This window comes from Anomalospiza imberbis, chromosome 6 (genome assembly GCF_031753505.1).
Source record: "Anomalospiza imberbis isolate Cuckoo-Finch-1a 21T00152 chromosome 6, ASM3175350v1, whole genome shotgun sequence".
NCBI classification, from domain to species: Eukaryota; Metazoa; Chordata; class Aves; order Passeriformes; family Viduidae; genus Anomalospiza; species Anomalospiza imberbis.
The window spans coordinates 21,535,093-21,562,400 of record NC_089686.1 but is presented as its reverse complement, the minus strand read 5'-3'; the positions used below and the strand labels follow the sequence as shown (position 1 = coordinate 21,562,400).

The following is a 27,308-nucleotide window of genomic DNA, read 5'->3' as shown; positions in this document are numbered from 1 at the left end:
TTTTTATGAATGGGTTTCATATTAGAGATTAATGCTTTTATTTTTAAGAGTCTCTTAACAATCTTTTGTATTGAATTATGGAGGAAATATTTATTAAGATTAATGCTTTGAGGCCTTCCTAAGAGATGTTATTTTCTCCCCATTCACACTAAATATGGGCTGTGCAGTGTCAGGCCATCTGTAGTTGATGATGCTGGGGTGCAAAGGGTTCATCAGTTCAGTCAAGGATAGAGCCATAGGCCCATGAGCTCATCCTGCTGACACTTGCTCTAGAGTGCTGCCACTGCTGGTAGCTTTTCTACTGGTGTTGGTGGCAGCAGAACCTGGGCTTGTCCAATGCTATTCAACAATGGAGGTTTTTTGAGCTGTTGTTTCTTCCCCTGGCTCTGCTTCCCATCATTCAAAAGTGTTTTTCAAAGAGAAATTGAGTTGCAAAAAAGCTGCAGAGGAAGAAGTAATGAGCACTGCTAAACAGAGAGGTCCATTTCCTTTGCAGCCCAGTACAGCACAGGGCATGCTAGACTTCTCTGGGGCTCCAGCCTGCTCTTCAGCAGTTCACACCTATCTTAGGCATGCTGAGGGCAGGCATCCATCCCTTATCAAAACTGCCAAAAAGGCAAAGTGCTGCATACTTGCTATGGGTCTTCAGCTGGACTGGAAGAAAAAGTAAAGATTGATTGATAAGTTATAAACATGGCTTGAGAAAAATATTGGTTTTGATCATATGTCCCAATGAGAAAGATGAAAAGGTTTTGTTATGCTGAGGCTTACTCTGTTCCCATGAATACTGCTGAAAATCTGATATATTTATTAGCATGATTTGAACATGTTGGATGATGTTGCTTGTGTCCATGCCAGTAAGACACTGGGAAATGAAATGACTAGTTGTGCAGCTATGAATTTGAGTGGGATATGAGCTCAGAGGATTTGTTCATAACTTTCCTTTGAGGCACAAGCAGTCTCTGCTCAATAATTTCTACTGTAATATCTGAGTTCTGGGGAGCACAAGGGCATATTAAACACCTTAATTTGTATGATTCCTTTTTCTGATGCCCAACTTTCTTCTAACAATTTTGTATTGTTGAATTCTCTGTGATGGAGTACATAATGTAATCAATATTATTTGTTCTATTTTGAGGTTGGAAAAATATTCCAATAATTCATTTTATAGTATTTATATTCTCTCCAAACTTGGGTGATGGAGGGTAATACCTAACCTGTACTCAGAGCTACCTTCTCAGTAAGACGTAAACATCAGAACATAATGATCACATATATACACTGTAAAAAAAAAAAAAAAAAAAAGAGAACCTGAAGCTCTAAACAGGCTATATAAAATGTTACTGTGCCTCAACACAGCTGCCAAAATTCAGTTAGCTGATGTATGGCTTAGTGTGGTTTAAGGGTCAGTATAGATCAGGGCAAGTCTTGTGTGATGTTAGTTCATGCTCTTTTCTTGGGTGGTATTTATGCTTCAGGCCAGCCTGTGTAGGACTAAGCTGAAAGTCTTCTCCAAGGCCTATCTCCTAACTAAGCTGGTAAGCATGAGGATTATAACATATAGTCCACAATTAATTCATATGTACTGAAATGTAATTTATTGTGTCATTGAGTGAAAATATCATTTCACTTCCCAGCTATGTGTAGTTTTTAGCTCTAGTTATAGCAAGTGACTTTGTCAGAGAACCATCAGTCTGTGTGAGAAATGGCACTGCTTTCAGAGGGCTCAAACTGTAATTTTGAACTCACACGTGGCCTTCAGCTCACGGAGAAAGTAGTACCAGATGCCTTTGGTGCTCGCATGGAAGGTTCATATTTTTTTGGCATTCTTGTAGTTTTTAGTCAACAATTCTGTCTCATGTCATGTATGTAGCCAAAAGATATGATGTATTTGATTTAATTTTGGATATGAAGAATTTGATTTGATAAAACTCATTCACAGAATATAGTGGTCTGTGACCTTGCATTCATCATTTAAAGCAAGTGTTTGATTAGTTTCCACTGCAGTAAATAGGCTTTCTCTGCATCTATCCTTTTTAAAATGTTCAGGAGATTTTAATTTTTTTTTAAAGTTCCTGGAAAATTGAAAAAGATGAACTGTAGGTGTTCTGGGGTAATGGCTGGAGTAGTTGAGATACAGACAAGCACTTGGATATCACTTTCATTTTAACCTGAACTGAGGTTTTAGGTTAAATGCATTGAATTCTTATTGGAGGTACAGAACTGGTCATGGAGGTGAGGTAAATATGTGATGAGCAAGGACTTTTGTTTAGTTTAGCAAGAATTGCTGAATATGACTTCTCTTCTGAGAAGGTACTGGCAATTAAGCAACAATTATATTAAGTTTACTTCCCTAATGCTTCCCCACAAGTAAATGATATCAAAGGAAACTACAAATACCCAACTTTAATTTGCTACTGGAGTTAATGTGTTATCACCTTCTTCCATATAATTTGTTCTCTTGAAAGGCTTTGTTAAGGAAATGGTTATTTGCCATTTTGTTACTTTCCACCATGTGGGTTTTGTTTTACCATCACTCTTGGTTTGGATTTGACTTCTACTGAGGCTCATGTCCCCTTTGAAAATTGTCTGTATTCTTGGTGGAATCTGCTGTTTTCAGAGAATTGAGTCCTTTGCCTTCTTGAAGGCAATAGCAAAATTCACATTGATTCCAGTGGGCCAAGAACCCAAAGAACTGAAGATTCCCTCTCTGACTCAGAGAACAGCCAGTGAGGCTGGTTTCTGGGTGTGCACAGGACCCCCTGTAGCACCCATGCAGTCTGCAGACTGCTGGTTCTTCTCCAAGGCATGTGGCTCACTACTTCCTTCCATCAGTAGCTGAGCTCGTTGTGAACTACGCAGCTGCCTTCTCATTTCCAGAATGAAGTAGGTTTTTTCTTAATTGTCAGAGAGAAGTGAAAGAGTGGGATCTTTTAAAATGCATGTTGTGTGGCCAAACGGCCAATTTCACCGTTTAATAATCAACATTGCAAAATCAGATAATCTGCTTTGGTCCTACCTGTTCTTAACTGAAGTAGGTCCTTTAAGTCTTGGAAGGTTTAGCATTGCTCTCAGAGAATGAGGTTCTTATTTCTTTGAGATGTTCAATAATATTGACCTGAAGGTAATAGCACAGGAAAAATGAAATAGCATTTGTGGGCTTGAATAGAAGGAAATGACTGGACCTTACTGATCAGGAAAATATTTTCAAGTTCTTTTTCACCAGTAATACCATTAAGATTTGTATGGGCTTGCTTCAGAAATAGTGTAGCCAGCAGGACCAGGGCAGTGGTCATGCCCTGTACTTGGTGAGGCTGCACCTTGGGTGGTGTGTCCAGTTCTGGGCTCCTCATTACAAGAAAGACATTGAGGTGCTGGAGTGAGTCCAGAGAAGGGCAACAGAGCTAGTGAAGGCTTTGAAGCAGCTAGTGAAGTCTGATGAGAAGCAGCTGAGGGAGCTGGGGGTGCTTAATCTGGGGAAAAAGAGGCTCAGAGGGAGACCCCTTTGCTGCCTACAACTACCTGAAAGGTGAACGTAGCAAGGCTGGGGTCAGCCTCTTCTTCCCAGTAGCAAGATATAGAATGAAGGGAAATGGCTTCAGATTGCACCAGGGATGGATTTAGATGGGATATTAGTAAAAAGTTAATTATGGAAAGAGTTGTCAAACATGGGAACAGGCTGCTTAGGGCAGTGGTTGACTTGCCAGTCCTGGAGATGTTTAAAAGATGTGTAGATGGGGTACTCAAGGACACAATTTAGTGATGGACTTGGCAGTGCTGGGGGTTGGACTTGATGACTTTAAATGTCTTTTCCAGTCTAAATGGTTCTATGGTTGTATGTGAACAAGTCCAGCTGAATGGCCAAGAGTTTATGCAAATATTGAAATGAAACACCAGTAACAAATTAAATCGTTTGTGCTCTCTAAATGTCTAATTATACAAGGGGAAAAACAACACTACATTTGTCTTGCCAGCCTTGGCAGTGGTTTTTAGGCTCTGCTTTGCCCTGTAAAGTATCTTAATATTTAGCTTTTATATGTGAATATTGTACGGTTTTGGTTTCTACAATTAAAAGTTTTAATGAAAGGACTGTAAAATGTGTGGTGGTGGGTTTGTTTTCCTTTGGTGAGAAAAAAATCCTGCATTATTATAAGGATGGTGACTTTCAATTCTAACTTTACTCTTAATGACTACTTAAAAAAATCAAGCATTTTATTTTATGATTAGCAAATACCAACTTTTTATACAAAACCTCTTTGATAGAATCAAAGCCCCTTGAATAAAGATCTTATTCTTATGGAATAAATTTTTCTTTGTAAGTGAATTTTTGCTGCTGGTTTCATATTTTATTTAGGGACAAAAGAAATATTTTAATGTAATTTGTTGAAGTCTAATTAGAGGTGACTGATAGTTGATGATTTCAAATATAAGGTATTGGGTGGCATTTCTGCAAGGCGTTTGTCCTATTTCTATATATTCCAGTGGTGATGACATTTTCTAAATTTTGGGGAATGAAGTCACTTAAATGTTCAATATCAGCTAATGCAAAGGAATAGATGTCTTATTCTTCTTTTTATAAAAAAAATATTATTATTTATTACCTCTTTGTAATACATTTATGAACACAAACATAATAGGACAGTTCTGGTAATTTTTTTTGTTTGTGCTTATGAGCATGTGAGTTTACAAATATTGTGTATGCATAAGATATCAAATAATGCTTTAAGTATTTTGTAGTTTATAGGTAATTAATTTTTTCTTACATGTTTTCTTTCTGCCTTGTTTTAAAACTGTCTTTCTGATGTGTGAATTAGCAGCTGATTCTTTGCTGGCTTTCATTTTTTATTAAGAAGAATGATTCCTGTGAGACTTAAAGGCATTGTGATTGTGTTGTGTGTAAACAGGAGCTAAAATATTGTCATCTTTGGCTGTATTGTAGTCTTCTGTTTTCAGTGAAGCTCAGCTTTCTCTCTACCCAGAGAGAGTATTTAGTTGATATAATTGAAAGACTTTTCCCCCACTCCCACCCTCTGTTTTTTTCATTTGAGACATTCAGTGGTATGTGGAGATGCAGAGGTAGCAAAACAGGCCATGTGCTTTGTAAAAGGCAGGCTAATAGCACTTCTGATGGATGTCTGATTTTTAAAGTGCTGTATGTTTCATTAAAATTTACATGTAAAGTAAGGGCAAGCGCAGTGACATGAAAGCTAATGCAAGTTGCACATCTTGACATAATAACAATCACAAGAAACTGGAGATCCCAGATGGCAGTTTGGCCTTTGCCATCCATTTAATAAGCTACTAACAGCTAATTATTGCACTGTTATGGGCAAGTTAATTTACTGTTGACTCTTAAAGAGACATTGTGCATTTTCCTGACACTTAGGTTTTTCAGTTTAGATTTGAAAGTGTTTTTCCTCTGCAAATTGAAACCCTTCCAATGGATGGTAACAAAGAGACAACGAAACAGAATGGGAAATGGAACATAATAATCTGTGGTTTTTTTTTGATAAAGCAGCATATAGGGTTGTGGTGGTTTGGGCCTTTCTAGGGCACGGGTTTTTAGCTGAAAAGAACACCAGCATGTATATTAAATCTAGGATGTAAGTTTTGCATTTAACAGCAGATGCAGAGTTAGTATTGTCGTTAAAAATAAATAGAACATCTTTCCCTTAAGTAATTGAAGCTTGAGATTGATTCTGAAAATAAGAGAAACTAGAATTAGAAAATCAAAATTACAAGTTCATTTCTTTCGCCAGAGAGGATTTGAAGGCAAAATTTCAACTCACAAATCTGAAAGCTAAAACATCCACTGTATTTTTTTTAAAAATTATTTGTTTTAATGTTACTTACCTGGTTGTCATATTACAGGGAAGGAATGTTATCTGTAAAACAAAAAATTTGTTTAGGTGATCTTTTTCTTCTTCCAGTTGAAATGGACATTCAGTAATGAGATCAGTCAGGGAGAAGTTCTGATCTCAGAACCTATTTAGGAATGAAGGAACAGCTGCAGTTTAAATGGACTCTAATTCTGACAGTTAATGCTGTTTTGCGAGCGCATGATTGTTTGTGATAACGTTTGGGAGGAGTGTGGTGGGTAATAGCTTATTTCCTGGGCTTTATGGTAATGCAGCAAAGTGATGATAATGCCATCAGGAACTGAAATAGACCCTGTCACACACATCAGACAGATGCAAAAATAGGAAACCCTGTGAAAGAGGGGAGTTTCCTGTTTTAAGGCTCCTTGTGGCCTTCTGTGGATTAGAGAGATAACGTTATGGTATTGAACAGTTTAGAAAATATATGCTGTGTAAGCTGGATCTTGTGCATAATAAAATAAGAGCTTACAAACAGCAGCCTTATTTGCTGTGCTTTACCAGCTAGTAAATATTTTGACTAGAGATCAGGGAATAACACACCATGCAAATGGTTGTAAAACTATTGCTGTGAAGAAGGTCATGTGTGTCAGCTACTCATTCATGCCTAATGGTGTGTGATTTTCCCCACATCAGTATTGTGGGTTTTGATTCTGATTTTGGCAAAGCATATCTTCCTGTGACATGCAGAACTCTTCATTTATTTGGCTGTACTCATCCTTTCATGGTGCTAGAGCTCCTTCTCATGCAGGTTTTCATTTCCTCATTTGTTTCAAGAGCCTTGGTAGTTTGGAGTGCACGTATAGAAATCAGTACTGATAGGCTATGAAATAAGGGAAGATAACAGAAAATATCATTGCAGAGATCAAGGAATCAGGTGTGAATGCAGCCCTCACAGGGTGTGGCACGTACATTTGTTTTGAAAGCCTTTTTATTTTGAAATTTTGGTTCCTGATAGCCTACCCTGCAAGTTGCTGTGCTGAGTCTACTGCATTCCCTAAACAGCTGGAGAACCCTATAGAAATTAATGGTATTTTGCACTTGGGAATGTGTTGTGTACCTGCAGGGATAAAGTCCCCAGATTATTATAGAAGATTTTCTGTGAGATATTGGTCTTATAGTAGATGAGCTTTTTATACTGAGAGGTTTCATGCCAAGGTATTAAGAGCCATATTCTTCACTGTTCTGGAAGCATTTTATTGTGGTATACCTGATACTGAAGCAGAGGAAATGCACTAATGTAAAAGAAATAGTGCAGGGAGGAATCTGACTCTAAAACTGTTCCAACACTAACCTGAGTGATTCTGGATCATTCTCATTAAATTATGGCCTTAGCTCTCTCGTTAAACACTGCAAAGCATTTAATAGAAATGATTCTTTACCAGCATTGCTTTGTGAGGAAAGGCTTTAAACAGAACTGGTACTTTTAGGATTTGTGTACACAGTTGTCACCATTAAAAAGTCAGTAGCATTTGCCAAGCAGTACCACACAGTGGTGCCTGAGAAATCACCTCCTCTCCTACAGTAGAGCAAGAAGATGGTATGTAATATTTGTAGGTAAGTGTTTATGATTTGATTCTGTCAACTGCATGCATTTTAATCGAGCTTTTCTCTCATATCAATCAGTTTGATTGGGGAACTGCTTCTGGGTCAGATGATTTCTAAAACAACACATGATTCCTTTTAATTGACCAAATTCATTTTATTGAAGCCTTAAAAAAAATTCAGTATTTGCTCTAAAATACTATATCTTTGTGATTTTTCATTGTTAGTAGTAGTAAAAAAAAGGTATAATATGTTAAAATAATTATATTTTAAAGGGACCTGAGGTCTTACTAGGTATAGTGAATTGTATTAAGCCAGCGTTATGAAGCATACACCTTTATTCCCCTAATTACTGGTATATTAATAATGGCCAGGTTGATGATGAATGTTCTGATCACCAGCTGGGATCAGATAATTACATTTGATTATGTAAAGAGTTAGTTGCTATAAGCCTTGAAATATTAAAACTTGGCTAGAATAAATATCACTGAAGAACCTTTGTCTTTTACATGTGTATTCAGCTGCCTATTCTCTGAGCAATTCTTGGTTCACTCACTAATGTTGGGAAGCAAACTGTGAACAGTTATTTTCCAACCCTGTGAATGTTGATAAAAGGATCTTGTATAGCTGTTGGCTTGTCCTGTGAGGGGAGAGCACATTGCTGCATCGCAGCACAGGGATTACAGGCTCTCGTTTAGCTCTGCATTAAAGATGTTGCAAGCTTTTGTAAAACCCAGGGCAGCCCTAGCATCGCTGTGCATTTGCATTTCACAGCTTGGACGAAGGGCACACACCTCTCAGGCACCAGTGCCTTGCAGGACTGGCCAACTCCATCATCCAAATAGCACATTTATCTGACCATTTTCATATTTATTTTGGATACTCTTACTCTGCAGACAGTCTCAGAGAAGTCTGTAGGCATGAGTGCAAGCTGCATTCTATGTGTTTATCTTTCAGATTACCAAATTATTTTCCCCCAGATTTTTTTCAGTTCCTAAATATCTATTGTTTTTTCTTTCCCCTGTTGTTAAACTGCTGAAAGGAAACATAACTTTTATTACTTGTCTAATGAAATACTGTTATAAAGAATGCTTTTTGGCACTGATCATTGGCAGTTTGAACAGAATATCATTTTTGCCACAATGTGACAGACCATTTATGCCAGACTGTGGAAAAAATCTTTGCCTAAAGTTGGAAAAATCAGAATGTTCAGATTGTAAGGCTCTCTTTAGAAATTACTTGCTATCCTTAAAGTACTCAATTCTAGGCTGAGCATTTCAATTTATCAGTTCATTTTATATTAAGATATGATACTAGAGACACACATTAGTAATTTTTCTTTGCTACATTCTTGTACTTCCTTTGTTCTCTCTATTGACTCCATCTTTAAAACACATATATTTTAAGAGAAATCTGTGGACACTTCATTTCCTGCTATGCTGCACTGTATATCCATAATGGAATGCAAGTATTATGTGGTGGATGCACTTACTGTATTATCAGGCAGAAGTATGGGAGTTCCCTTTGATTTCCCAAATGCAGGTATTTTTTTTTTCTTGGTTGATTTTTTTTGTTTGTTTGTTTTTGGGTTTTTTTTCTGTGTTGGGGAAGAGAAGAGAGGAGAGACAATCTCTAATTTTCTTTCTTTTTGTATTCTAAGGTACTTTTATTGAGACCAATGCAGTTTTCTTACTAATTTTCTCCTTCAGGTGTTTGCTATCAATCTGCTGAGTTAAACTTTGTGCTATTCCATCAGGCAAGTTTTGTAAATGTTGATCAGTGCATGAAATCAGTTCTTAAATGGTTGCAAAATTGCCTTCCTTCAGACTGTTTTGATCACAAGGGCTTTCAAGTGTCAAAGTCATTTGGAGAACTAGATAGATAAAATGCATGAGCACTAAGCTTTTTCCAGGATAGAATAAATAAATGTATTTTCTACTGTGTGCTCTGCCTTTGGTAGTGATTTGTTAAAAGGGAAAAAAAATAAAGGCAATGATATTAAATATTTACAAGAGTGATTTAGTTGTGTAATCTTGTGCTATGCATCCCTGTTTAATAGTGAAATCAGCTACTGCTGAAGTAAATGCCATTAAACTGGTAGTGCTGTGAAGGTCACTGCATATACAATGTCAAAGCAATTTATAGAGAATAATGATTTTTGTCAGCTTTCCAGTGTACCAATGTCCCTCCTTTTTGTCTTCCAAAAATAACTGAAAATAAATTTATTTCAGAAATAATTTTGGTTTTGACTCTCCTCCCATCTGACTGATTTTGAAGCTTGAAATCTCTTTACAAGTTTTCATATTGATGAGCTCAGTGGATAAACACTGATTCCATTATTTCTGGCCTTGAGCTTGTTACAGCTCTATTTTCTGGGATTTCCAGTTGGCCATTTCTCAGCAGTTCATTTTAAGAGATACTGAATTATGACCTCCACTCTTATGAGTGATTGCTTTTCTTCCCTTGTGCTATTTCCAGCCATATCTATCTGTGAATCTCATGAAAAAAAATCTTTTTTTGTGTGTGTGTGCTGATTGTTTGTCATCAGCAGAGCACATGTAGCATGTTGTCAACTCACCAACCTCCTGAACTGTTAAGTGTCTTATAAATACTTGGAGTACATTACTGCACAGCATCATGCTTAGTGAAGAGGCTTCAGAAGTGAGAGCTGTGTTCTTGGCTCTGCAGTTGACTTTCCCTGTGAATTTTTGGGGCCTTGGTGCCTCTGCAGCAATGGAGTGGGGACAAAAGCCCTTCACCACTGCACAAGGAGCTGCTGCATTGACACTTAGAGCGTGTCCTGAAAACAATACACAGCGAGTACAAAGCATTATCATTCAGCTTCACATCCGTCCAGCAAGAAGGTTAATTATTTGTTTTCCTTGTTTTACAGTTGAATGAGCAGAAGCATACAGAGATGGAGAGAGCTGGAGTAGAACAGGCAATAAATGCCAGAGTTCTCTTGTCCATTCCTGTTTCTCTAAGCACCAGTGCAATCTATTTTGTAAAACACCAAATAACTTGCCTCCTATACCAAGGGCTCTCCCAATTAGATTCCACTTGCTAAAGCAATACTCTAATGAGACCAAAACTGTATTTATCTGTTGATAAACATGTACATAACCACAGAAATGGCAATCATATTTTATAAAGGGAAATGACACATATTCTCTGTAAAAAAAATCTACAGAAGGAAATAACCTATCCTAATGCAAAGGTGCCCTGAGTGTGCTGTGTAAGGATTTTGTTGGGAAAGTACATATGAGCACACAGACACAATGTGGGCTTCTCTTCGAAGACATGAAATTTAAAGGCAAGTGGAAAATAACTAAATTGTTCAAGGAGTGGGAATGTTTTTTCAGTGAAGAGGAAGTGCATCAGCAGTGGAAAGAGGGAAGGCAAGCAGAAGGAAGAGTAGTAGAAACATATATACTCTTATCTAGGAGTCCCAGCTAAAGTGGTGGAAGAGGAATCTTCTGTGAACGCTGGTCTTCTGGACAGAATAAGATGGGAAGATATCCCTACAGATTTTTTGCTGAGTATTAGGCATTGGTAGATAATTAGTATTAGTATTGGTAGCTTATTTTGGTATTTGATTTTTGTGATGTCTCATTCCACAATCCAGTAGGAGAAGACTAAAGCCTGTATTTACTGACATAGCTTTTATGGCCTTCTCCTCCAGGCCCATTAGCAAACCTTTCATCTGTTGTGAAAGAGGCTAGTTCAGCAGGGTGTCTGGAATGGATATGTGTGTGCATGGTTAAATCAGGCCTTGTGATTTCATTTAGACTGTTTTATCTGGTTCTTTGTGTCTTTTTATGCAAGCCTATGATTAGCATTGAGTTCTTCCCAGAATGCTGGCAATTATCTCACAGGTGAAAGGATTAAGAAAGAGCAGTGGGAATTACACTGGGATTAAATATGACTGCCTTTGGAGTGTGTTTGTGGATGTGTTTTTTTTTTTTTTCCTTTTTTTTTTTTTTCTCTAAGCAAAAAGAAAGAAGAGAAGCCAGCTCAGCCTTCAGGTCTCTCTAGGGAGGAAAGTAATACCTCTGAATATGGAAAAGTAGCATCTCAGCTTGGGAGGAGCTCATGCTGAGAAGGGAAAGGTAGTGTTAAGGCACAAGATTTACAGTCTTCAGTTCAGTTCTTGGTTGCTCTGATTTTGCTTCAGGCTGTTCTGATTGCCCACAGTGAACCTTAGCTTGTCCATGTGTGAAATGGAAGTGGTGATAAGTTTCTTGTCTAATGTTGCATGAAACGAAATTAATTACTCTGTAAGTGTACTAGGTTTTTGTATAGTAAGTACAAAAGAAAAGAATTCTATCTATTCTTATGCCCCACACTGTGGTCACAAATTATTTCAGATGTTTTGAGTAATTTCTGCCCCTCAATTACTTCTCCCTCTGTGTAATGGGCAGACACAATGCTGGTAGAAAAGGGGGGCTCAGCCTCCTCTTGGGATGAAAAGAGGAACTGTTCCATGGGATTGGCATGCCTAGACTCTGTAGGGACAGCACAGTTTGCAAGGCTGGGTCATGCTGTACCTTACCTGGAAGCCTAACTGGCCTGGAGTCTGGCTTGTGCTTCCACAGGGCCTGGCAAGTCACCCCTGATGGGAGCCTGGACTTTGGGCAGTAGCCCTAGGCAAAGAGTTGAGTTCATCTTTAGCTCTGTTATTCACATCTTCTGACTCTGGCACTGCATGGGTTTACAGTGCAGCACTGCCTGCAGATCCCGAGAGAAATTTTGCTGTGGTGTTGAGAAAGCAAATAGTGCTGGAAAACAGGAGATCTTCAACCAGATCAGATTGCTCAGAGCCTCATTCAACCTGACCTTGAATGTTTCCAGGGGTGGGGCATCCACCACCTTTCTGGGCAACCTGTTCCAGTGTTTCATCACTCTCATAGTGAAAAATTTCTTCCCTATATCTAAACTAAATCTACCTCCTTTAACTTAAAACCATTACTCCCTGTCCTGTCAATACAGGGCCTACTAAATTGTCTGTCCCTGAGACTAATTAGTTGCAGCTTGTACTGTTCAAAGGAACATACTTTCCAGAAAAGAAAGGAATGGTGTTCTCTTTCCAAGAGGAAGTATGTTTTCTATTTCTACACAGGGTAGTTGAAGCCAGAGACAGGCAAGTTAATATTGGTGGTACTGGCTTCCCACCTTGGGGCTGTATCTTACCTCTGAACCTGCTGCTTGCTCTCCTCTGCCTTTTCCAGATTTTGGAAGTCACTGTTGGCTGCTCCCCAAGCAGCAGCCGTGACTGACGGACACCTAACATATTTCATCTTAGTGTGAGATCTTCTGTAGAGACATGACCCAGGCAGAGACTTTTTTAGTCTTACCTTTGCTGCTGCTCTCACTTTGTGTTTTACCACTGTGTGTGCTGCCTCCTTTCACTCAAATCTTTCAACTGTTCTTAGGGACCAGAGTCACAACAGTGACTATGACTGTATGGTCTTTACCCTTCTATGTTACATGTACCAAAAATGAGCCAGTTAATGTTTGTTGTCATGGCTTTTTGGATAAGGATCAGACATATCCTGACTTTACTTATTTTATTCTGGTTCTGAGTTGGAGCAGTTCTGCCTGTCAGTTGACAGTCAGGCATCAGTACGATGGGCTGTAAGTGGCTATGAGGAGATAGTGCCCCGTGAATTCCACACAGAGAATTTGGGTGGAGTTATTGCATGGGCATTGCTGAATGCTTTTTTGAGAGTTCTAATTTTTTTTGTTAAACCTTCACATAATTCATTTAACGCTACTCTTTCTCCCATATAATGCATTAGTTGCCTTTGATTGGAGTCTTTGTCTCATGGGTCACCTTGGGGACAGGAGCAGTGAGTTCCCAGAGCTTTGACCATGTAGAATATGAATTTTCAGTAGTTATAAATGAAATTTTTCCATGATAATTCCAGTATTCTCATTCACTAGTTCCATAATGATGATTGCCTAAGCCACTGTTCTCTTTCTCTCTGGTGATCATTATTTCTCTTGTGTATTTTATTCTGATTTTATTCTTAGTGTGTCAGTGTGCTTTACCTTGTTTGTATTAATGGATAGCTATGATTAAAAAAATCTATTTTGTTCCAAGTATATTGTTATCAGAATGACTGTCAGTATCTTTCCATCTATGTCAAACACATTTTCAAGTGTTTCCTTATGTTATCCTGCCTGCATGACTAGATTTGGAGCTGTAGTACAGCTGTTTTGTTTTGTCCCACAACTCTACCACTCAAACCCCAATTCTGCCTTGCTTTGACTTGCCACGCAGTGCTGGGTTCCTCTGGTGCCCTGGTCTAGGGCACTGATGCCATCCTGCTGCTCAGGCTCAGCGTTAGCTTAGTGCACATCACTCTGGACCTTCAGCAAGTAGAGGGACAGTTAGCAGCGCTCTGGACTTCAGCAAGTTATGGGGTAGCAGAGCTAGAAACAAGATACACTGGTAGAGCTGTGAGCAGGAGGTACTGTGTAGCCATTCAGAGCACTTAGTATTTTCCATTTAATAGAAGCAGTGAAGGACAGAGGCTACCTGATTTTCCACAGAGATAGGGTGAACTACTAAGGCAGGGAACAGAGCCCAGAGACTTGGATTCCTATTGGCACAGAGCTATTGAGCTAAGCAAGCTTTCAGCTGAACACACTAAGTACAGCAAGTCACATCAAAGCCCCATTTAGAAGTTGGCCTAAGCAATGATATTATTCTTAGGCAATGTAGAATTTGCTTCTGTTGCACTTCCCTAGCCTTTCACAGGCATATAATATTAATGAAGAAGTCCCTACTGCATTTGAGACACTGGCTTGCCAGTGACTGACTGACTTCATTGTACATAGAGATTTCACTTGGTTAAGAGAGTGCTTTGAAGAAAGGAAGGAAACACTGAAACAAGATTGATTCATAAGTCTCTTATTACAAGATTCTGTCTTTTTATTGAGCAGCATATTTATTACGTGGCCAGTCTCTAGTTACAGGCCAGTGATTCCCTAGGTTCAGGTGTTTACCTGGTGATGGCTGGGATGCCACATAAACAGCTGTAAACAGAGCCAGCTATTCAATCCACTTCTGAAGAGGTTTGATTGTAGATCCCCAGTTTTCCCACGTTGTGATGTCCGAGCCAAAGCAGGCGGGAGGCTGTTCTGCTGTCTGGCAGAGCTCTGCTGGTGCCACTGCTGGAAATGGTTAGAAATGTTCATATGAATTTTGAGCAGGATCTGGGGCAACTGGCACCCTGGGGATGGGGCAGGGAGTGTCAGTCTCTAATCCATTTCTAGTACTTCTTGCTGTTACATGTTGGCATCGTGGGTTGCTTAGAGTAGGAAAGCTAAAATTCCTCTTGTTCTATCACGAGACATTGGGGATTCATATTTCCCCCAACTCTTTCCCTGCCACCTTTCAAGCATTATTTCAAAGAAAAATATTTAAGTACAACTTTCCTATTATGATTTCTAGTGTATGAGACCCTGAAGTTCATGAGATACCTTTGTGCTCTACAGGATGATAATAAAATACATAAAAATTAGCCAAACCCAAAGACAGTGGAATCATCAGTCTTGTTCTGTGAGGCTGTTAAACCTTTCTGGATTTTTCTAGAACTTGTGGTACATTGTACGTATGCCTTAACTGTACTGCAGTAGCATAATGATCATAATATAACCTCTAGTTGTTGTCTGTTTGTGTTTCTTCTGGTCCTTTGTTACACTCTTAGGAGAATCAAAAACTATGGCAGCTTTTCAACAGTTAGATTCTGTGCATGGCTTAATTTGAGTCGTTCCCCAAACAATGAATTAACAAATGAATTAACTTTCAAACTGTTTCTTAAGAGCATTATCAGCCTTTAATAAAATAATGGAAACAATATTAAAAATAATGACTTTGTAACTATAAGGAGTAACAGAACCATAAGCAATTATCAGTGGCAATGAATGAAACTCATAGAGGACATTTGATTACTTTTGGACTCAGTTACAGAGTTAGTGGATGAAAAGAAGATAGTGATTGTTTAGACTCCAATGTGTTATTTGACAAAATGCCCTACTTTAAAAAAAACCCCCACAATTAAAATTTGGCTTTAACATGAGTTTTCTAAAATGAATTAGTAATTCAAAATGCAACAGCATTTTCACGAACTGAGAAGGCTAGACAAATTGGAAGTTACTGTCATTTCTGTCTAGTGCTTTTCTTAGTGATCACAAAGAGGGGAAGAAATGACATATTAATGAAATGTGTAGATTTGAATAGAGTGGAAAGAATTGCAATCATCAGTGTGGATAGAAAACAGCATAAATGTTGTGTAAGTGCCATGACATCCTTCATAAAGCAGTAGGTGGATAATTCATCTATAAAGAGACCTGATAAGCTGCACCTAGACTAAACTTTTAAGGACCTTAAGTACTGTAAGGTGGAGATATGTCAAGCAATTTGTAAGTATTTTGAAAGGGCTTGATGAGTAAGATCATGCATGACTTGATTAAGAGGGAGCAGACAAAGGCCTCGTATGTATGCTAGGTCTTCATGCTGAGAAAGTGGCAAGATATGAAAGCTATATCCAAACACATATGGAGCAGAAATACACAGGAGAAGAAGGAATTATCCTGGGGTTGTCTCAGAGAAATGATGTAGAAAGGTTACTGTTCAATTGGTTGAAGGTGTTCTAGGTCCAGTAGCAAGAGAGAACATATTAGCAATGAGCACTACAGCAACAGCTTATAGAGTATATTAGCAAGTGAAAAGATGTAAGCCACTGACTTTTGACAATGTTATTGGAAGTAAGCCATTCTGGGGAGCCAGTCTTTCTCTTCCACACCTAGTGAACATGAGATGGAGACTTAGAGGGGGATAACTTAAATTTTTTCTCTTCTCCAAAGCTCAGATGTGTCACAATATAGATATATAAATTTCCTTCATTTTCCAGAAGTTCTTCATCTGCTCCATGTTGAAATCCTGTGTGTGTTGCTCTAGGTGACATCTGTATCTCTGAGGGAGCAATAAGCTGTTGTTGTATCAGCTAACAATTAAAAAATAGTCCACCAAATGCAAGCAAAATGCTTTCATAAAGGAAACTGGATGGTTTGCCATAACTATATTAGTACTAATGCACTACCAGGTCTCTTTTTTCTTTTTCTCTGTGTTAAATTTGTTCTTCAGTCTCTCCATCTCTTCTAGCTTAATTACCCTCCCCAGACTAGAGACTGCTGCTGCCTTTTGGCTTCATTACCAGCTTTCATTTTCATTAAGAACTTTGTGCTAATGGACTGTTATAAAACAGAGTCATCACTGGCAGGTGTTGCCAAATGACTCTCAGCATGATGGCATTTCTGTGCAGTGGAGCAAACAGTCTGGACATTGGATTCATGGAGCATCCAAGGGCTTGCAATGGCAGGCGAAGAGAGATGGGTTTGGTGGATCAGAACAGAGAAGCTCTCAAATATTTACAATGATAAAAAGGAACAATGATGAAAAAAGAGCATTATGAGTAGTGACCTTGTTCTGAGATCACCAAAAGTACCAGCATCTCTTCAGGTTGCAAATATCACAGAACTGCTTTCCAAAGAGCTCTCTAGTAGTCACAAAAAACTAATCCTTATACCCTTCCAGTTTAGAAAGGAATGAATATCTGAAAACCACCTCACTAAGTGAAATCATATATAAAATAAATTTTGTGGCTCATGTCACCAATGTTAGTAATGGGAATGCATATTTCTGCTGTAGTGATACTGGTCATAGCTGCCTTTGTATGCCTTCTGACTTGTTCAGTGGTTGTTACCAACATTCATCAGATAAAAGCAAGGACATCCTGTATTGTCCTTCAAGAAGCTGATTGTTCCAGTCAAATAACTAGAGACATGTTCCAGAAGAAATACTGTCAGATTTTGTCTCTTAAGAGGGGAATAAGAGTGGTTTAACACTGATGAACTGTAATAATCATAATTCTGTGTTGATCTGAAGTCCATTAACTTTTGTTATTGTTTCCAGAAGACCATAAAAGCTGCCTAGGTATGTACCAAGGCAAGTACTGAGCAGGGGGACATAATGGGTCCACTTGCAAATAAGCAAATGGTATGTATTGCATATTCTTTCCTGGCCACTTTTGGATTTGATTATCCTTCCCATTTGTTCTTTTCATACTTACGAATTGCAAGCTTCACATCAGCTAAGTGGTCTATGTATGCTTAAACACAGTGACAGTATAGTACATCACTTGCCTAGAAAAGTGATTTTCTTCTATCAATTCTTTTTTGTCCATTCTCAAGACACTGCTCCCCTGCAATAAGGTCTTTTTTTGCAGATGGACCTATCTCACAGATTAGTCAAAGAACTCTTGATCTGACTGGCTGCAGGATATGCATTTTGGCTGAGTGTAAGAAGGTGTGCTGTCCTCTAGTTCTTGACTTTTGGCAGTCCTTGGGCCACTTCTGATACAGAATGGCTTTTCACCAGCTAGTGCAGTTGGTGTGCAGCTGTTCCTAGAAGAGAGTAGTGTCCATAGTGATGTGTGATACACAGCCAAATGCAGTTGCTCTTCCTTAAGCAGGATTTTTAATAATTGCATGACAGATAGGATTTTTCTTATTGCTTATAATGCTACTGTCTCCTTAAAATTCATTCTCTCCTTCAATGGATGAGCTCAGACAAAACTTTTCAGACCAAAGGAAAATGTGTTCCACTGGGAGACCTGGATCATAAGGCTGAGGAAGAAAACTTTCTGGATTGTGCAGGGGGGCTTGAAGAAGACAATGGTTTTAGTAGAGAGTGGTTTTGCAGCACAATGTGGCCATGGGAGTATACTGGCAGGAGTAACCAAAGAACCAGATCTTGGACACTGTGGAAGGACACACCTTTTTCCCAGGGACGCTGCTGGGTGTGTGCCTGGTGTACTGCAACCCAGAAGATTATGAAACTGCACGTTCAAAGTGTGAGGCAGGAGGGAGGAAAGGCCACCAGTAAAGGCAAAGCAGGTATCTTGAAACTTTTATTTTCACTAATCTGTCCTATGTCCTTGCTTTTCATTTTGTCCATCCCAAAAATATATTTGGCTTAATTTTGAGTAAAGTATTTGTGGTCCTGCACCCACATATACAAGCATGGACTGAGGTACCTTTAAGCTCTGATCACATCAGGATCCCATAACTTTAAGGACACTTTTGTAGTAGCTACGGAGTGTACATACTGGCACTCAAACACCATTGCTGCAGGTGAGAATATTTGACTTCAGGCTCTGCTGGTCTTGTATGACTCTTGCTCTTTGCAGCAGTGAATAATGCCAGAAACTTTCTGGACACCCAAGTTCCCCTGTGGAGGTACAGCTACTGGATTTCCCTTTGGCTTTTAATCCTGTCTGAGAGAGGGTTTATTAGTAATAATAAAACAAGACACCATTAATGCTGTGTTGTCATTTTCTAGGCTTAAGTGGTTGCAGCTGAAGTTTCATTTTGCATCTTTTGTATGAGCAAATCTCATAGGAAATTTAAGTGTTTTAGAGTAAGGGGAATTGCTCCTGGTTTGAAAGGATAATGTAAATAGGTATAAATCTGTCTCTCCTTTCCTCTGGTAATTCTGTCTAGGTCACACTGTAGAGCTTTTCCAGTACATGCTTAACTGTGACCTTGTGTTTCTTCTGTGTCTTTTCTTGTACTTACATAGATGTTGTGTATATCTGGAGGATTCCACTTGTAAGTGATCAAAGTTAAACCTGTGCAGAAACTGGAGCTCAAATCGCTTCAAAGTGGATTAGGCTAAATAATGAGAATACATCACTAGAGAATAATCTTATAGTGAATAGCAGTCAGTTTGGGGCAGAACATAAGTTGTTGTAACCTGATAATGCACGGGGAAAGGTGTTAAAGAGCATTCTAATGGTGGCTATAATTTATTCATACTGTTGCACTTGTGTTCTGTCCTTTTTCCATTTTTTTTTCTTCTGTCAGGCTCTGTAGTGCTAGGAAGAATTTTGTGCTAGGAGGTTTCTCAGTACAGATAAGCCTGTTCTCCTGATCCTGGCTCTTCTATTATGTTTCTGTTGGAGTAGTAGAAAAGTGAGAGGCTGGTACTCCTTACTCTCCCAGTGGCACTTCCAATCTGTGAGTCAGATTTCTTTGTCAGTATTGGCTGTGTTCCCACAATTACTGTGTGGGCTAGGGAATGATTAGTGTCTTGTCTTCCAAGGGGAAAATGAGGAAGAGGGTCCCATAGGGAATTAGTAGCAGAGGAGGGTATAAATCTGAGATATTCTTGACTATTTTTGGGCATTAATACCATACATACTCAAACCATGAAATGTAAGTATTCATCAGGAATGGGGTAGAGTTTTGTCTGATAAATTTTAAAAAGCCCTATGGTAGGCAGAGCCATTATCTTCCTCCAGAAGGTGATTTACTTGTTATTGCTGAGCTGTGACTCAGGCCTTTCCTTCTGAAAGGATAAATCATTCCTCACAGAGTAAATGTCACACAGAGATGTATCGATGACTCCAGAAAAAGTTGCCCTTTAACAGCTTCCTGGTAACATTTCCCTTGCAACGCTTGGGTAAATGCAATGACAAAATAAAGGGAGCATCTATCCCCTTCTTCTGCCCCTCTTCATCACAGTCTGTCAGTCCCACCTCGGGGCTGTTGCTTCTTAAAGGGAATGACTCGGAGCATTGGCAGAGCAGATAATGCCAAGCCAAAAGGAGACTGGGCATGTATAAATCTCAGGTCTTGGGACAGGAGCATGACCGGGGCCTCCCTGTGTAATCACAGAGGCCACATTTTGTGGTGGGGTACATCAAGACAACTGTCTTGGAGTTCAGGAGACTAAGGCAAATCAATATCAAAGAAGAATCTTCTTGATAAATGAATGGTGTAGGAAGCAGGTAGTTAGGGGAGGTTGGAAGGTCAGAAGATGGAAGGTCACAAGTACTGATGAACCTTATGTTCAGGTTTATGGTTGTGAGCCAATAGAGACATTATCTCTTAAAAAAAAAAGAAGGAATTCTTTATTATAATCAAAAGAGGTGTGGACAGCAGGTCAAGGGAGGTTATTCTTTCCCTCTATTCAGCTCTAATGAGATCCCACCTGGAAAACTGCATCTGGTTCCAGGGTCCCCAGCACAGAAAGGACATGGACCTATTGAAGCGAGTCCAGAGGAGGCCACTGAGATGTTTAGAGGGATGAAGAAACTTTCCTTTGAAGAAATTCTGAGAGAATTGGGATAGTTGAGCATGGAGAGGAGAAGGCTTTGGGATGACCCAATTGCAGCTTTCTAATACCTGAAGGGAGCCTACAAGAAAGATGGAGAGGGACTTTTTACAAGGGCATGTAGTGATAGGACAAGGGAGAATGGCTTCAAACTGAGAGTAGGTGTAGGTTGTATATTAGGAAAAAAAAAAATCTTTACTGTGAGGGTGGTGAGGCACTGGAACAGTGGTTGCCCAGAGAAATGGTGGATGCCCCATCTCTGGAAATGTTCAAGACCAGGTTCGATGGGTTTTGGAGCAATCTGGTGTATTGGAAGGTGTCCTTGTCCATGGCAGAGAGGTTGAACTAAATGATCTTTAAGATCCCTTCCAGCCTAAGCCATTCTATGATTCTTTGATTCCATCCTCATCACTGTAATAATTCATGATTTCTTAGTGGCAGCAGATTTATATGGAAGGATCTGTTTAGGCTGGGGGGTTGAAAATTGTATCTTTACATTTTCTCATGTAGGTCATCACTATGAATATAGTTACCTTAGCTGGCAGTGACTGATTACTATTTTCTTCTGACAACAAAATTAAGTGGTGGATTTCAGTCCTGCTGTGAATAGGAAGGGATAGGTGGTCTCATTAGAGGTCCTTGCCCCCTTGCCTGTCGTCACTTCAAAGGGACTCAGGCACTGCATGGCTGACCATTTCTCCGTAATTTCTTTAGAGCTCCAAGAAAGCAAGTGTAGGAGTATTAAATACAGGCAAGTTCCAGCTTGAGGATGCCACCTCAGTTCTTTTCTCTGAAATCTGCAAAAATAAGCAACTAAAGGCTTAATATGAAGAATGAGCATCTGTAGGTGAGTTGTGCAAATATGTGGACAGGTACTATGGTGACAGACATTGCTGCAGAACTCCAGAGTTCATCTGTACAGAGGCCTTGATTTATCTTTCAAGGAGCAGACCAAAAAGGGATCACATGAAGCTTTACAGTAATGTAAATTAGTTAAGGCCAAATATGGTGGAGCATATTAATATGCATAGTGAGATTGATCATCAGTGGGATTTTGCTGGAAGAAGGGAGAATGGAGGAGAATTCAGAGCTGTGAGAAAATGCTGTTGAATTACTGTCCAAAGAAGAGAGACTTTCTTGATTTACTGATAAGAGGAACAAGGCTTCCCATGGGCGTGAGTACTGCCACACAACTCTTGAGAAAACAAAAGTGTAATAGAATTAAAAGTAGTCATATGAGTATATTGTCTGACTGTACTTCAGTTTCCAAAAATTGAACAAATTTCTAATTGTGGTATTAAACACCTTTCTTAACAGCAAATGGAGTATACAGCCAAAATGCTGCAGGCATAGCAGCTGGAACAATAACTTGGATCCAGAGACATTTTAAAATGGAGCATGCCCCAAAGTACCCCTTTTAAGCACTGCAAGACCAACCCTACAAGAAATGGAAGAATGGACCTTGACACTGTGCTTACAAAATATTTTCTCCTTGGATCTAAATGGTGTCTTCTAGTTTTGTGCAGGTCTAATGATTTCAGCTGGGTAACTTCTACAATTGAATATTACACCCTGTATTTTCAGAATTTCTCAAAGTTTTGATATTGGGGACTCATAGAGATCAGTGAAAGAGAACAGTGAGCAATTTTTCTCAGGAACCTTGAATAATAGCCCTTTAAGGTCATGTTATTGCTGCAGTATTTCCAAGGTTCAAAATTTCTCTCATCTTTAAAATGTCCCAGCTGAATTTGTAGGCCTACTAGAGGCCTATATCTTTCTGTTTCCTCTGCTGAGGTAGCTTAGATCTTCCCTTTCTCTTTTTCCAGAGCTGGAACTACTGGCATAAGAGTGTTTCCCTGATCAGCACCAGTGGTTGGAACAGCCTTAAGTGTTTCAACTTCCTATTTTCTTACTCTTCAGCTGTTGTATTTTATTGCTCAAAACTTTGAAGAAAAGTAGAAGTGGTGTGAAAGAGAGGAGAGAAAGTTTTGTTGCATTTTTAAAATGTTAGACACAGTCTCCTCTTCTTGCTTTCCTTGGTAAAAATCCAGGAAAAAACAGAACCATTTAATAAATTTAATTTATTAATAAATTAAACGAATTTATTAATAAATTTATTTAATAAACAACTTTATTAATAAATTATTAATAATTTTTAGTTAATAAAATTAATTTCTCTTTACTAAACTTATTTTGTAAAAAGAAATGTGAATCAGGAGTTAAGGATCTGTGAAAGCCCCTCATCCATTTCCCTGCTGGTGCTTTGTGTGGCATGAAGTTAGAATAGCAGTGTCCTTTTGATACATTTTCTGCTAGTGTATGCACCACGTGAAGAAAAAATGCTTCGGTGTGTGTGTGTATGTGTGCATATGCGTGGACAGCTGGCTCATTTGTTCCTTCGGCATTCGTTGGAGATTGCTGTCATTGTTCCTCATTTTATTAGCTTTTGCCAAGTACTTCCACTTCTACTAAGGACTGCAGGGTTTATGGCGGCGATATTTCTCACAGTGTCAGAGATAAAATATCAGGCTAATCGCAGACTCTGGTAATGTAAGTTGCAAAGGAGAAGCAGTCTTGTTTTGAAGAAGTCCTACTTGGGAGTGTTAAGTCTCCTGTTGGATAAGCAGCCTGGAGAGTTTGGTACACTTCATGTTCTCTAGGAAGGTAAATAGTTTGTCTTAAATGATGGGGCAGACGGGGGAGAGGTCTAGTATCAGTTACTATTTTTCTTCCTAAACGATAACTCAGGTTCTCTCATATTTAGGGTTTCATCTTAAAGAGAAGCTAAGCACCCTGAATTCCACTGGTGTCAGAAAGAGTTTCAGATGTTTGGGCTCCTATTGAATGAAACCCCTGCAAACAAATGCTTTCCAAACAGACTTTTTCCCATGCAAGGGGGAGGTAGTGAAAGGAAACAAAGACAAAACTGTTCTCCCTAGTCCACTTCCTTTCCCTTTTTGTTATTTCTAATTTTTTTTTCCCCAAGAGTAAGAAAAATCTCCTCCCTTTGGCCTCATGTGGAGCATGATCTCCCAAAGGGAAGTGAAAAAGGTAAAGGGATGGTAATATATTTGTTTTTCTGAGGGAAAGGACATTGATTCTACCCTAAAGTAAGGCATGTCCCCAGTGTTAGAGCTATGCTTCTGGACAAAATCTCTTTTGAGGAATAGAGGTCTAGATTAATTTCTCCTAGGACACCTGAGTGTCACAACCTGTCTCAGTTATTCCAAGGTCTTACAGCTTGATTATTCTGAAGACTTGCCTAGGATAACATATATATCTTTAGAGTAACATATAAATACATAACATGCACTATCTAGCATGTGCTTTGTACATATGCATGTTCTGAGACACTTGGAGAAGCTGCTGTCAGTTACTGTTAGGATGAAATTAGTGTAGAACCTCAAGTCTGATATTCCAGGAAAAACAGTGCCTGAACACACAAAAAATAAAGGGTAGAGTATCTTTTGGCAGCATAGAAGTAATTACAACCTGATGGACTGGTCACCTTCATTTAGAAGCAATGTCGAGTTTGAGAGGGAGAAGAAGGGAAAATCCATTGCAGAAGGCAGTCTGAAGAGCAGTCTGCCTCATTTTGGCAAGAACACAGGCTCTGAGTTTTTAGAACATTAAAACAATTATGAAATTAGGTCACAGATTCTACTAATTCAACCCTGATCAGCTTCCCCACTTCTAGTAACAATTAAATGCTTATCTCTTCCTTTCACATACATTAAATTAATCAGCCATGAGCTAAAAGTAATACAGTGCTTTGGCTTAAGACTCGCCACATTTTCCTTATAGATTGCACCTCTGCTGGCTCAGTACATGTACAGAGCACTGAGAATATCTTAGCAAAAGCCAGTGTAGTGTTTCTGTACAAACGTAATACTCTAGTACTCAGTTGAGCCATTTCAGTGAGAGGTCACTAGAGGAGCGGGGGTGTTTTGGTATAATATTCAGCTAGGGAAATTATAATGATGTATGTTTCAGCAGCACTTATGTATTAAGCTTGGTGCTATCCATCTGCTCAGTAAGAGACAATCCTTGAGCTAAAAACTGTAAACCCACAGAGCAAATAGGCGTTCGAGGAGGAGAAAGACATGTCATTAAGAGTTACAGAAAAAGAAGAAAATGCTTGTCTGTCCCAGTGTATATCCCAACCACTTGTTAACCTTGTGTCTCAGAATCACTGAAAAAAACCATCTGCTGAAGTCAAATGGATTTGAGGGTAAATGTGTTTCAGGACTAAGATTCTCTAGGGCATATCTGTATGTTCTGCTAGAAGCAAGCATGTTGCCATACACTTCCTAATCTAAGTCATCCAGATATGAGGATTTTCTTCAGGATGGTTAATAGAACATGACACTTGATGCTCAAGAGTTTAATTTGACTTTTCTTAGTGTAGCACTACACCTTAGATAAGGTGACCACACTGCTTCTTGGCAGAACTAGCTCACATCTAGCCAGCTTGAAACTTAGGGTTGCCTCTTGATGACCAGGTAAATGTGTTCTCAGTTTCTATTAGCTTTGTTCCCCTTTATGAGGCTGAACACACCATTTGAGAGTAGTTGGGTGTAGATGTTAGATCAAGACTTTCAAGAGCAATAGTACCAGATCTATCACTTTCTATATAGCTTGGGGTGTGCCTTACAACCCACCCTCTTGATTTTTTTGCCTTTTTGGTCTATGAAGTTGAACTGATACCTGCATTCTGTGATGCTTTGAGGATTAATTTGCTTGCAAAACCCACTATGCAGAGCTATGAAGATCTATATGTAAAGAAGAAGAGTTAGTAAACTGTTTTCTTGGTGAATAATCTTGGTTCTTCAAAACACCAACATGTTTTGAAGCATCTTGATAGTTTTAAATTACAGTATTTGTTGTTCTTTGTCATCCTTTTCCTAAAGAAAGGCCTTCACTAGAAATTCAGGATGTGAAGTGTTGCATTAACATGTATCAAAATATTGTTATGGCATCCAAGCCTGGAAGCTGCAGGTCAAATCACAGACCTTCTGCAAGGGATAAATGTGGGACTCAAAAGTAAAGCCAAAAGAGGCCACGTTGAAAAAGGCCTACTATTTTATTTACTGTGTCCTTACACAGTACAGAGATTTCTGCTGCATATCTGAGTCAAGCTTGAATTTTCCTTGCCCCAGGACACAGCCTCTCCTTACTATTAGTGTAGTCTATCTCATTTAAAATGTTTTTGCGAAGTCTTCAGATTACATACACTCCTATGCATCTAAGGAAAAAAAACCTACTATAACTTTGAATGCTATAAAATTAATGACAAAGATAAAAACATGTACTACTAGTAAGTGTTGATGTGTACTACTCAAGAGTGTGGGTTAGGGAAGATTACCCAGCTTTGTCTGCCTTTGTGATGTTGTCCTTTCAATTTTATGTGCCTTACAACTGCTGTGAAGATGTAGTTTTGCTTAGTGCTTTTTCCTGAAATAACATTACTATTTCCTTCGACTGTACATTGCTATTTGTACTCTCAGGCCAAGGAAGCAGTGACTTACATCCGTGAAATACGGAGTTAGGCTGATGGAACTGCTGTTTGAATGAGTGGAAACTTGGCCTTTGAGTTTTCCAGGGGAGAAAAGGTGGGGGAAAAAAAGCTTCTTTTCTGTGTGTAACATACATAGGTCTGTTGGAAGTACTTGCTGAAGTGTTGATTTGTAAGCAATGGACTGAGTTGGATTTGAGGCTGAAAGAAATTTGAAATGCTAAATGCAGGATAGAGTCAACCGTGGCTGGAGGGTGTCAGCTGAGGTTGGGCACAAACCCACACGTGTTAGAAGTACCCTGGCTGCCATCGTCGGGCAAGAACAAGGACTCTGCTGGTAGGCAGGGGTGATGGATGGCCCCAGGGAGTATGTGCAACAGGAGTAGTTATGTGATATAGGGTGCACACTGCAAGCAATTGCACTTTGAATAAGTTATCAGTGGAAGGAGGTAGGGGGCTGGAAAGCAGCTTTATTAACCCCCTGAAGCTATGTTCACAGCATTTTAAAAAAGTTTATGTATTGCTGTGAATTGCAGTCAGGGTGAAAAATGCTGGTGCCCAGAGAGTTTGTGATCACAGCCTCTTTAGCAGGCAGTGCTTTACCAGAACAATTCAGAGCAACAGTCCACATATATTCAAAATAAAATGAATGAGGAAGATGAAGTGTAAAGCCCTGGACAAGGACAAACCTTGTAATAAATCCAGCCTCAGGTTTTCTTACTGTGTTCTTTGGCTTTGCTGTCTCATGAAACAAACATTCCTGCTATCTATCCCTTTGTGGGATATGATACAGTCATATAATTCTAACTAAGCTGAATGAACAGGGGAAAAAAGCTGGAGGAAAAGATTACTGACAAAATACTGGTCCAAATCAGGGTTAGATATTCAGGAGAAGCAACAGGGAAACACCAACCAGTAAGTAAAACAGTAATGATGGCTTTGCACCACCTTTGTGCCTCCAGGTTTTAAAATACCTCGGTGGATGGGTGTCAAGACTGCCTTGTGTATTTTGACCTAGCAGCTCACAGCTGCCCAGTTTGGGAGGTCTGTTGATTATGGTTCAACCCAGGAACCATGCCCTCTCTTTTCATCTGTACCTCCTTTGGTGTATCACTTGCTGCAGCTTGTGAAAGGACAACACAGTCACACATGCATTATTGATCTCTCCCAGGGTTCTCTATTGTAA

At 39.2% G+C, this 27,308-nt stretch overlaps 1 protein-coding gene across 11 annotated transcripts in view; it reads left to right on the top strand.

Moving 5' to 3' along the window:
* NRXN3 (neurexin 3) overlaps positions 1 to 27,308 on the top strand; it is a 968,667-nt gene that overhangs the window by 97,789 nt on the left and 843,570 nt on the right. The window lies entirely within an intron of this gene.